A 12,365-nucleotide genomic window follows, 5' to 3' on the forward strand; every position below is an offset into this window, starting at 1 on the left:
TAATGGGGATTTTGTTGATGAGGTGAAAGAGCAGAGACCACCCAGCTGGTTAATGAACGCCTGTCTATAATACCAATGATATTGTTCCACTGGATAGACATCAGATTTAATTTTGTGCAAACTGCAGTTTGTCCATGAAGATTTGAAACATTGACAGGTGATCAGATACATCACCTTTAGAATGCTGCTTAATTTGCGAGGCACAGTGACATAAAATTCTTCTTCATTGAATTGAATTGAATTAGGGTTATTGTCACATGAGCACAGTAAAAAGTTTACAAGTCATCACTTCCAGCACCATCTTAGGTACAGAATCTTGGTACAAAGCAGAAAAATAAAGAAATCAAAGTTAAAAAGTTAAACGTTATAATCTTTCTTACTAAAATGTAGAAAACCACAGTTAACAGTTCAATAGCTGCGTGGGTATTGACTTCCCCCAGCTGCCTTGTTGATCTCCTCCTGGACTTGAGAGAAAAATAGCAACTATTATTATGCAAAATATTGCATTTATTTTATTACATTTTAATGTAAAATAATGTCTGGCTATACAGTACTTTTTTGAAACAGCAGCCCTTGATGTATATTACCTGAATACAAAGTATCAAAAACAATGCTCTAGCATTTTGCTACCTTATTCCAACTCCCATGCAGCCCCACATTCCCAACTGTTCACTCAAAAACATTTTACCCATCAGATTTGAACAATCACAGCAATCAGAAAGCAATTTGGCACTGCAGAAATTCCTGGGATTGCAGAACCTGCTTTGCTCTAATTCCCCAGGTTAGAGGTGTTTGGAAAGATTCTGATATTTACTGTCGCATTTTCAAAAGGTTTTTGTGTCACGTTGCATTGTAATTCCAACCGTGCAACTTCAGTTCTCTTCCCCCTAATCTTAGACTTTTGTGGGATTCGAAGAATCTATTTCAAAGTTTGGTAAATTTGTCTAATTCCGGACCTGCCTATTTTCTAGGTGCAGACCCCCCCTTGTGGCAGACGGTAGGAGTGCAGTGGCTCAGTACAAAATTCCAAAAGACAGAATCCAGAATCTCTAGAGTCTGGAAATAGGCCCTTTGGCCCAACAAGTCCACACTGACCCTCTGAAGAGTAACTCACCCAGACCCATTCTCCCTACCCCTATATTTACCCCTGACAAATGTACCTAACATACACATCCCTGAACACTATGGGCAACTTAGCATGGCCAATCCACCTAATCTGCACATCTTTGGACCATGGGAGGAAACTGGAGCACCCGGAGAAAACCCACACAGACATGGGGAGAACGCGCAAACTCCACACAGACAATTACCCAAGGCTGGAATTGAACCTGGTTCCCTGGCACTGTGAGTGCAGCAGTGCTAACCACAGAACCACCATGCCGTCCACAGGCAAGGACAATCGAGAGTGCAGACAGAATTGTAGCTTTACAAACTTGGGACAAGGATCATCCCAGGAAGATAAGAGACATGTGACAATCAGTGATTTTAAAGGCTGGCCCTGTACAAAAGGACAGAAATGATTGGTCAGTCTGCTCTTAATAAGAGAAATGCTGCAATCAGTTCTGCCTGAAGCCATCAAGCCAAAGTTAATTCAAAGTTTGACAAATTTACATATCTTATGCTTCTGCTTTAGTTGTTTCAGCATCACCGATTAATGTATTCCATATTCACCCAACATTGATATGGATCGCACAATCTGAACCAGATCTGACCTGCTGACATAGGAATGACAATGAAAACTTTTAAATGCAAATAATCCAAGGACAGTCTTGAAAGCTCCTTATGACATGGCTGTGACAATTGTGCTAACCCTGGGGGTTCTTGTGCAAGAGCGGTTCTGCTTAAATTTTATTTTCACAGTATGAGGGCATCACTGCATGGGCCAGCATTTATTGCCCATCCCAAATTGCCCAGAGGGTAGTTAAGAGTCAACCACATCACTGTGGATCTGGAGTCACATGTAGATCAGGCCAGGTAAGGATGGCAGATTTCTGTCCCTAAAGGGCATTAGTGAACCAGATGGGTTTTTCCAACAATCGACAATGGATTTGCTAAATGGTTATCATTAGACTCTTAATTAAAGAGTTTTATTAAATTCAAATTCCACCAAGGGGTGTGGCAGGATTCAAAGCCAGGACTTTGGTGGTGGGGGGTCGCTTGATTAACAGCCCACGATTCGACCTGCACCTCATCTCAGCAGCCTACCTGAGTCAGAAGCTCTGCGTTCAAGTCCAACTCATGAGGCCAATTATCAATTTAAATAAAATTGGAAGGATGGCTGCGTGGATCTTGGAACTGCTCCTGAGTTGGAGGATTTTTTGTGTGATTTTCCTCTGTCTTCTATATCAGAAAGCAGAACATTTTTCACTTAGCAATACTTTGGGAACTTTCATAGTCCAGAGAATAAATAAGTAAGTGTATAAATTAGAATACGGGAGGAAGGAAGGATAAGGAGACATGGAAAGGGCTGCTCGATGTGGTCTTTGAGCAGTCCTGAGAGCGATCTTCTTAGTAATGGACAGTGCTCAGGAGAGGAACCTGTTTCATGTGTTTTTCAAGGGTTCATTAGTCAAGGTGGAATATGACAGGGAGCAGGATTTCTAGATCTGTTATTTTCTAAGGCTGAATCCAAGAGTCGGAGGGATTGGCATCTGCTTACTCAGAGCCAGAGAGGGGTGAGTGTTTGTCTAGAATCCCTGCCTGACAGAATCTCAAGAGGAGGCTGTTTCAGGAGTTCAACTAAGAGTTGGATTTTAAGAATTTAACTCTTAATTTTTCCCCCCTTTTGCACACTTAAAATTTAAAAATGTGGATAAGGAAAGAGTTGACTTTTAAAAAAGTTGTATTTGCAGCTTCTTCTTGTCAGCCTTATAATATAAAATACAGACATTAAGTTCCCGCAGCACAGTGCAACAGTTTGCAGACACTGGATTTGAGCCAAGTATGGGTCTTTTTACACAAGTCCTCATTAGTTAATTTTTTAAGGGGCAAAAATGATAGTCAGTGGACAGTGCTCCACCTGTGGGAGATTAAAGGAGCAGTTGACTGCCCCTGGTGACTATGTCTGCAGGAGGTGTGTTTGGATTTGTCTCATATCAGACTGTTTGGATCAGCTGGAGAGAGAGTGAGAGTCACTGAGGAGCACGCAGATGGCAGAGAGTTTGGTAGATAGTACTTTCAGGTCACACCACAAGCACAGCCAGATGACTGTAGGGAGAGATAGGAAGGTAATACAGGAGTCTCCTGTGGCTATTCCCCTCTCAAACAGAATTACTGATTTGGACACTGTCAAGGGTGCTAGTCTCTCAGAGGAAAATAGCGTGGCAGCCAAATCTTGGGCAGGAAGACTGGCTCTTTGGTTAAGCAGCGTTGTCAAGGTTCAAACAAGCAATTGTTACAGGGAACTCTCCTGTCATAGAGCCATAGAGATGTACAGCATGCAACCAGACCCTCCAGTCCAACCCACCCACGCCGACCAGATATCCCAACCCAATCTAGTCCCACCTATCAGCGTCCGGCCCATATCCCTCCAAACCCTTCCTATTCACAAACCCATCCAGATGCCTTTTAAATGTTGTTATTGTACCAGCCTCCACCACTTCCTCTGGCAGCTCATTCCATACACATGCCACCCTCTGTGTGAAAAAGTTTCCCCTTAGGTCTCTTTTATATCTTTCCCTCTCACCCTAAACTCATGTCCTCTAGTTCTGGACTCCCCAATCCCAGGAAAAAGACTTTTCCTATTTACCCTATCCATGCCCCTCATGATTTTATAAACCTCTATAAGGTCACCCCTCAGCCTCCGACACTGCAGGGAAAACAGCCCCAGCCTATTCAGCCTCTCCCTATAGCTCAAATCCTCCAACCCTGGCAACATCCTTGTTAGTTTTTTATGACCCCTTTCAAGTTTCACAACATCGGAGGCCAGAATTGCACGCAATATTCCAACAGTGGCCTAACCAAATGTCCTGTACAACCGCAATATGGCTCCCAACTCCTGTATTCAATACTCTGACAAATAAAGGAAAGCATACCAAACGCCTTCTTCACTATCCTATTTACCTGCGATTCTACTTTCAAGGAGCTATGAACCTGCACTCCAAGGTCTCTTTATTCAGCAACACTCCCGAGGACCTTACCATTAAGTGTATAAGTCCTGCTGAGATTTGCTTTCCCATAGTGCATTTATCTGAATTAAACTCCATCTGCCACTCCTCAGCCCATTGGCCCATCTGATCAAGATTCTGTTGTAATCCGAGGTAACCTTCTTTGCTCTCCTCTACATCTCCAATTTTGGTGTCATTTGCAAATTCACTAACTATACCTCTTATGCTCACATCTAAATCATTTATATAAATGACGAAAAGTAGAGGGCCCAGCACTGATCCTTGTGGCACTCCACTGGTCACAGGCCTCCAGTCTGAAAGACAACCCTCCACCACCACCCTCTGTCTTCTACCTTTGAGCCAGTTCTGTATCCAAATGGCTAGTTCTCCCTGTATTCCATGAGATCTAACCTTGCTAATCAGTTTCCCATGGGGAACCTTGTCGAATGCCTCACTGAAGTCCATATAGATCATGTCTATTGCTCTGCCTCATCAATCCTCTTTGTTACTTCTTCAAAAAACTCTATCAAGTTTGTGAAACATGATTTCCCACACACAAAGCCGTGTTGACTATCCCTAATCAGTCCATGCCTTTCCAAATACTTGTGTCAGGGGCACAAGTAGAAGATACGCAACCATGAGCGAGCATTCAAGATAGTTGTGTTGCCTCCCTGGTGCCAGGGTCAGGGATGTCCCAGAGGGGCTGCAGCAACTTGTCAAGAGAGTAGCCAGTCAGAGGTCTGTACACATCAGTAAGAATGGCGGATGTAGAAAACGGGTTGAGGCTTTGCAGAGTGAATATAGGAAGTTAGGTAGGAGATTAAAAGCAGCACCTCAAAGGAAGTAATCTCTGGATTACTCCCTCTGCCACATGCCAGTGAGAGCAGGGATAGGAAGATAAGGCAAATAAAATCAGTGGCTGAGGAGCTGGTGCAGGGGTCAGAGTTTCTGATACAGAGATCAGGATGGATCTGAACTTGGAGAGCAAGTTAATTAGAAAAGGCAGGGGAGAGCAAGTCAGAGAATGAGGTAACTCTGAAGAGTTAAACTGTATATATTTCAAGGATTAGCGGTGCTGGAAGAGCACAGCAGTTCAGGCAGCATCCAAGGAGCAGCGAAATTGACGTTTCGGGCAAAAGCCCTTCATCAGGAGTAAAGGCAAAGAGCCTGAAGGGTGGAGAGATAAGCCATAGGGGGATGGGGGGTGGGGAGAAAGTAGCATAGAGTACAATAGGTGAGTGGGGGAGGGGATGAAGGTGATAGGTCAGGGAGGAGAGGGTGAAGTGATAGATGGAAAAGGAGATAGGCAGGTCGGACAAGTCCGGACAAGTCATGGGGACAGTGCTGAGCTGGAAGTTTGGAACGAGGGTGAGGTGGGGGAAGGGGAAATGAGGAAACTGTTGAAGTCCACATTGATGCCCTGGGGTTGAAGTGTTCCGAGACAGAAGATGAGGTGTTCTTCCTCCAGGCGTCTGGTGGTGAGGGAGCAGCGGTGAAGGAGGCCCAGGCCCTCCATGTCCTCGGTAGAGTGGGAGGGGGAGTTGAACTGTTGGGCCATGGGGCAGTGTGGTTGATTGGTGGGGGTGTCCCGGAAATGTTCCCTAAAGTGCTCTGCTAGGAGGCGCCCAGTCTCCCCAATGTAGAGGAGACCGCATCGGGAGCAACGGATGCAATAAATGATATTAGTGGATGTGCAGGTAAAACTTTGATGGATGTGGAAGGCTCCTTTAGGGCCTTGGATAGAGGTGAGGGAGGAGGTGTGGGTGCAGGTTTTACAGTTCCTGCGGTGGCAGGGGAAGGTGCCAGGACGGGAGGGTGGGTTGTAGGGGGGCATGGACCTGACCAGGTAGTCACGGAGGGAACGGTCTTTGCGGAAGGCGGAAAGGGGTGGGGAGGGAAATATATCCCTGGTGGTGGGGTCTTTTTGGAGATGGCGGAAATGTCGGCGGATGATTTGGTTTATACGGAGGTTTGTAGGGTGGAAGGTGAGCACCAGGGGCGTTCTGTCCTTGTTACGGTTGGAGGGGTGGAGTCTGAGGGCGGAGGTGCGGGATGTGGACGAGATGCGTTGGAGGGCATCTTTAACCACGTGGGAAGGGAAATTGCGGTCTCTAAAGGAGGAGGCCATCTGGTGTGTTCTGTGGTGGAACTGGTCCTCCTGGGAGCAGATACGGCGGAGGTGGAGGAATTGGGAATACGGGCTGGCATTTTTGCAAGAGGTAGGGTGGGAAGAGGTGTAATCCAGGTAGCTGTGGGAGTCGGTGGGTTTGTAAAAAATGTCAGTGTCAAGTCAGTCGTCATTAATGGAGATAGAGAGGTCCAGGAAGGGGAGGGTGGTGTCAGAGATGGTCCAGGTAAATTTAAGGTCAGGGTGGAATGTGGTGGTGAAATTGATGAATTGCTCAACCTCCTCGTAGGAGCACGAGGTGGCGCCAATGCAGTCATCAATGTAGCGGAGGAAGAGGTGGGGAGTGGTGCCGGTGTAATTACGGAAGATCAACTACTCTACATAGCCAACAAAGAGACAGGCATAGCTGGGGCCCATACGTGTGCCCATGGCTACCCCTTTGGTCTGGAGGAAGTGGGAGGATTCGAAGGAGAAATTGTAAAGGGTGAGGACCAGTTCGGCCAAACGAATGAGAGTGTCGGTAGAAGGGTACTGTTGGGGACATCTGGAGAGGAAAAAACGGAGGGCTTGGAGGCCCTGGTCATGGCGGATGGAGGTGTAGACGGATTGGATATCCATGGTGAAGATGAGGCGTTGGGGGCCGGGGAAACGGAAGTCTTGGAGGAGGTGGAGGGCGTGGGTGGTGTCTCGAACGTATGTGGGGAGTTCCTGGACTAGGGGGGATAGGACAGCGTCGAGGTAGGTAGAGATGAGTTCAGTGGGGCAGGAGCATGCTGGGACAATGGGTCGGCCAGGGTGGTCAGGCCTGTGGATCTTGGGGAGGAGGTAGAACCGGGCAGTGCGGGGTTCCCGGACTATGAGGTTGGAAGCTGTGGGTGGGAGATCTCCTGAGATGATGAGGTTCTGTATGGTCTAGGAGACGATGGTTTAGTGATGGGGGGTGGAGTCATGGTCAAGGGGGCAGTAGGAAGAGGTGTCCTCGAGTTGTCATTTGGTTTCAGTGGTGTAGAGGTCAGTGCGCCAGACTACCACTGCCCCCTCTTTGGGGGCTTGATGGTGAGGTTGGGATTGGAGCAGAGGGATTGGAGGGCTGCACATTGTGAGGGTGAGAGGTTGGAGTGGGGGAGGGGGGTAGACAGGTTGAGGCGGTTAATGTCCCGGCGGCAGTTGGAAATGAAGAGATCGAGGGCAGGTAATAGACCAGCACAGGGTGTCCAGGTGGATGCAGTGTGTTGGAGGTGGGCGAAGGGGTCCTCGGAAGGTGGGCGGGAGTCCTGATTGTGAAAGTAAGTTCGGAGGCGGAGGTGATGGAAGAATTGTTCAACGTCACGGCGTGTATTAAATTCATTGATGCGTGGACGGAGGGGGATGAAGGTGAGTCCTTTACTGAGGACTGATCGTTCGTCCTCAGTGAGGGGGAGGTCTGGAAGAATAGTGAAAACTCGGCAGGGCTGGGACCTGGGATCTGGTATGGGTGTGGAGCTGGGAGTGGCGGCGGAACCTGTAAGGGGTCCTACAGGTAAGGCAGATGAACTCTGGGAACATGGGACTGGGACATCATAGTTATTACAGAAACATGGCAGAGATGGACAGGACTGACAGCTCAATGTTCTGGGATTTAGATGCTATTTGAAGGATAGAAAGGGAGGCAAGAGGTGAGGAGGAGTGGCATTTCTAGTTAGGGAAAATATTACTGCTGTAATTAGAGTGGATATTTGTAGGAGCTCACCCAGTGAAGCTATGTGGGTGGAACTCAGAAATAAGAAAGAGATGATCACCTTGATGGGATTGTACTTTAGGCACTCCCTTCCCCGAGAGTCAGCAGGAAACTTGGGAGAAAATATGTAGAGAGATCTCAGATATGTGTAAGAATAATAGTTCTAATAATAGGGGATTTTAACTTTTCAAACGTTAACTGCCATAGTGTTAAGGACATGAATTTGTTAAATTTGTTCAAGAAAATTTTCTTTATCAAAGCGTGGATGTACCTACTAGAGAAGGAGCAAAACTTGACTTACCCTTGGGAAATAGGGAACAGGGCAAATTACTGAAGTGTTAGTGGGTGAGCACTTTGGGACCAATGATTACCATTCTATTTGTTTTAAAATAGTTACGGAAAAGGATATAAAAGTTAAAGTTCTTAATTGGAGTCAGGACAATTTTGATGGTATGAGACAGGAATTTTCAAGAGTTGATTGGACGAGTCTGTTTGCAGGCAAAGGTAAAGTCTGGCAAGAGGGAAGCCTTCAAAAGGTGAGATAGTGAGAGTTCAGAGGCAGTATGTTCCTGTTAGAGTGAAGGGTAAGGCTGGAGGAGTAGGGAACAATGGATGCAGAAAAATATTGAGGCTCTGTCGAGATTAAGGCGGAGGCATATATTAGATATAGTTCACTGGGATCAGAGGAATCTCTTGAAGAGTATAAAGGGAGTAGGAGCATTCTTCAGAGAGAAATCATGAAGGGCAAAAGGGTATATCAGATAGCCTCAGCAGATAATGTTAAGGATAATCCAAAGAGTCTCTACCAGTACATTATGAGCAAAAAAAGCAACTAGGGCCCCTCAAAGATCAGTGAGATCATCTATATGTGGAACTGCAGCAGATGGGAGAGATATTAACCGAATATTTTGTGTCAGTATTCACTGTGGAGAAAGACATGGAAGGTAGGGAACTCAGGGAAATAAATAGTGACATCTTGAAAACAGTCCACATTACACAAAAGGAGGTGCTGGAGGTCTTAAAAAAAAGGATAAATCCCTGGAACTGATCAAGTGTGTTCTAGGATGTTGTGGGAAATTAGGGAAGAAATTCTACGGTCCCTAGCAGAGATATTTGTATCAGCTACAGCCACGCATGAGGTGCTGGAGGACTGCAGGGTGTCTGATGTTATTTAAGAAAGGCTATAAGACGAAGCCTGGGAACACCATGGGTTGACATGGTGGCTCAGTGGTTGGCACTAAAGCCTCACAGCACCAGCGATCCGAGTTCGATTCCCACCTCGGGTGACTATCTGTGTGGAGTTTGCACAATCTCCCAGTGTCTGTGTGGGTTTCCTCCCACAATCCAAAGATGTGCAGGTCAGGTGAATTGGCTATGCTAAATTGCCCATAGTGTTAGGTGCATTAGCCAGGGGTAAATGTAGGGGGATGGGTTACTCTTCGGAGGGTCAGTATGAACTTGTTGGGCCAAATGGACTGTTTCCACACTGTAGGTAATCTAAACTATAGACCAGTGAGCTTTAATGAGTGGTGGGTAGGTTGTTGGACTGGTTTCTGAGAGACAGGATTCACATGCATTTGGAGAGGCAAAGACTGATTAAGGATAGCCAACATGGTTATGTGCAAGGGAAAACGTGTCTCACTAACTTGATTGTGTTTTTTTGAGAATGTTACCAAAAGATAGATGAAGGCAGAGCAATAGACATTGTCTACATAGACTTTAGTAAAGCCTTTGACAAGGTACTGCGTTGTTAGACCGGTTAGTAAAAGTAGATCACATGAAATTCAGGGAGAGCTAGCCAAATGGCAGGAGACAAGAGGTTTATCAGACTGGAGGCCTGTTACCACCGGTGTTCCACAGGGATCGGTGCTGGGTCCAACGTTCTTTGTCATTTATATAAATAATTTGGATGAGAATATGGGAGGCACGATTAGTAAGTTTGTGGATGACACCATCATTGGTGGCATAGTGGATCATGAAGAAGGTTCTCTAGGATTACAAAGAGATCTTGATCATTTGGGTCAGTGGGCTGATGAGTGACAGATGGAGTTTAATTTGGATAAATATGAGGTGCTGCATTTTGGGAAAACACACAAGGGCAAGATTCATTTCATTAATGATAGAGCACTGGGTGGTATTGACAAACAGAAAGACCTGGGGATTCAGGTACATAGCTCTTTGAAAGTTGCAATGCAGGTAGATAGGGTGGTTAAGGCATTTAGGATGATTGTGTTCATTGCTCAGACCATTGAGTATAGAGGCTGGGATGTCATGATGCAATTGTACAGAGCATTGGTGAAGCCACTTTTGGAGTACTGTGTATAGTTCGGATTGCCCTGCTATAGGAAGGATTTTATTAAATTGGTGAGGGTGCAGAAAAGATTTACAAGGGCGTTACAGGGAATGGAGGGCTTTAATTACAAGGAGAGGTTGGATAGGCTGAGACATTTTTTCACTGTCGCACAGGAGGTTGAGGGTTGACCTGATTGAGGGTTATGAACTCATGAGGGGTATAAATAAGATGAGTAGCAAAGGTCTTTTCCATAGGATAGGGGAATTCAGAAGTAGAGGGCATAATTTCATGACGCTAAGAAAAAGTTTTTAAAAAGACCTGAGGGGCAACTTTTTGACACAGCACGGTGGCACAGTGGTTAGCACTGCTGCCTCACAGCGCCAGAGACCTGGGTTCAATTCCCGTCTCAGGCAACTGTCTGTGTGGAGTTTGCACATTCTCCCAGTGTCATGCTCCGGTTTCCTCCCACAGTCCAAAGATGTGCAGGTCAGGTGAATTGGCTATGCTAAGTTGCCCGTAGCATTAGGTGAAGGGGTAAATGTAGGGGAATGGGTCTGGGTGGGTTGCTCTTCGGAGGATCAGTGTGGACTTGTTGAGCCGAAGGGCCTGTTTCTACACTGTAAGTAATCTAATCACATGTAGAATGAACGGGTAGATGCAGATACAGTTACAACATTCAAAAGATGTTCAGATAGGTACATGCATTTGGGATACGTGGCAAATGCACACAACTGGGACTAGTTTAGTTTGGTAAACATGGTAGGCATAGATGAGTTGGACCTCAATGTCTGTTTCTGTGCTGTATGATCTATGTAACTCCTTCCAATATGCCAATAGTAGGTTGGAGAGCCTGTTCGGCTGCACACGTGGTACAGAGTGGCATCCTTTAAGCTACAGACTCTGGCAATAATAACTTGTTCCAATATGTGCCAGTTATGGAAACACACATATGCACATGCTTTGACTGCCTCATGTGGAGTAAAAAATTAACTATAACTTTGCTGAATATCTGCATAAGGAGCATTGTCATAATGATGATAGACTATATAGAACGGAGGCTGTAGAGTTCCATAAGCATCCTCTCTTACTATCTCTTGTACATAGTTAAGTTACTAATGTTCACTGTCAATGGCGGGTGTGATCTTCTATCAATTCCCTGACATGATCTTACAAAAGATATGACCAAAGCCACAGAGCTAGAGACACATGACAAAAGAGCAGCTGCAGTGAAGCCCAGTGGTAGAACAACGCAGTGTGTGAAAGCCAAGGTCAGTTCTACAACCTAACCACAGAAGGGAGGTAAAAGCCTGAAGTGAAACCAGTGACGGTATAGTGCAACAGTCAAAGCACTTCAAGCCAATTAGTCAGAGCCCTAGGCAATGCTGACAAAGCTTGGGAAAACTTCACAACAGAGAATGTGGCAAGCCAAGAAATCAGCTGACCACAGTGAGAAATAAATTATTGTAGATTGCAGGGATTCACAGAGATGGGAGGAAAAGAGAACTCAAAGTCAACCAGCAGAAAGCACTGGAAAATACAGGTGCAATGTTGATGCCATTAAGCAACACCAACAAGGGGCATTTTGTCCAGCCAGTAACACAGTAGGTTAGGCATGTCAAGGTAGTGACCATTTCAGAGCCTGATCAGCAACACAAAGACTTTTTTTTAATGGAAAAAGCAGACCCCAACCATCTAAGTGCAAGGGCATTAAAGAATGCTGAGGAGCAGAATGAATTCCTCCTCGGGGATATAACAGCTCCAATTTGATCTTTACCTCACCTTATAATACATACATACAAGTCAAAGGCTGGTATGTAAACATCATGGTTAAAGGCAATAAAACTCATTTTTAATTCCATAAAGTGTTGGTGTGTGTATATATGTTATTTGGTGCAGCATCATAGTTGAGGCCTAGAATTCTCTAATGGTCTTCCATCCAACTTCATAGACTATCTTTTCACAAAGTAATGTTTTCTATGTCATTCCTAATCATTACTCATCTTTATTAAGCCCAGATGATTATGTGCCTTTGAATCTACTTCATTTAACAATTGCACAAGACATGTAACTGAATTAGCACACTGTGAATCAGTCTCTGCTGTTGAAACTCCATTCGCAAGA

The sequence above is a fragment of the Chiloscyllium plagiosum genome, unplaced genomic scaffold (genome assembly GCF_037043375.1).
Source record: "Chiloscyllium plagiosum isolate Xiang-an unplaced genomic scaffold, Cpla_swu_hap1 HiC_scaffold_17, whole genome shotgun sequence".
Lineage (NCBI taxonomy): Eukaryota > Metazoa > Chordata > Chondrichthyes > Orectolobiformes > Hemiscylliidae > Chiloscyllium > Chiloscyllium plagiosum.